Below are 742 nucleotides of genomic sequence, written 5' to 3'. Positions count from 1 at the left end.
TTTCTTTCTTTCTTTCTTTCTTTCTTTCTTTCTTTCTTTCTTTCTTTCTTTCTTTCTTTCTCCTTTTTTTTTGTTTTTGGTTAAAGGCCAAACCAAGTGTTATCTCCCTAGGTGAGTTGCAATTCCTTCTGTTTTTACTAACATGGGCTTTTCAAAACCTTACGTCTAGTCTCTAGAACCAATATAGTGTTCATCTGTGGACAGCTATCTCTAGCAGATATAGCTAGAGGTGCATATTTTATACTGTTATTTTTATACTAGACCCATGAGATTTATTAAGGCAGGACCTTCTGCTTAGTTATGAAGCGGAGTGAAGCCACGGAGAAGGTTCTGCGTCCTTTGTTCTCCGTGAGGCTAATGCATTCCCTGGCTGGTTGGTTTCATTGTGTTAGTTGCACTTGCTTGTCTTTCCTTGGGCAAGCTAGTCAGGATATACTTTATCATCCCTCCTCTTTGTTTCTAAAATTGTTTTATGTTATTAAATTTATTATGCTATTGTAATATCATTTTAACCAAGCATAAAAAAATAGTATTTCTGCTATTCTGAAGTTATACCATTAGAGAAAAACAGTGTTTCTTTAATCATGAAATTCATGTTTATAATTGCTTTAGTGAGAGCATATAAAACTTTTTATTCAGAAATACCCCTGAACATCTGTAATGTGTGTTTTTATACAAGGATATTTTTCTCATATTTTAGATTAATGTATGTATATGCACATGCGATTACATGCGTTAATTT

This window comes from Psammomys obesus, unplaced genomic scaffold (assembly GCF_907164565.1).
Source record: "Psammomys obesus unplaced genomic scaffold, mPsaObe1.curated_primary_1811, whole genome shotgun sequence".
In the NCBI taxonomy this organism is placed as follows: Eukaryota; Metazoa; Chordata; class Mammalia; order Rodentia; family Muridae; genus Psammomys; species Psammomys obesus.
This window is presented reverse-complemented; position numbering follows the sequence as displayed.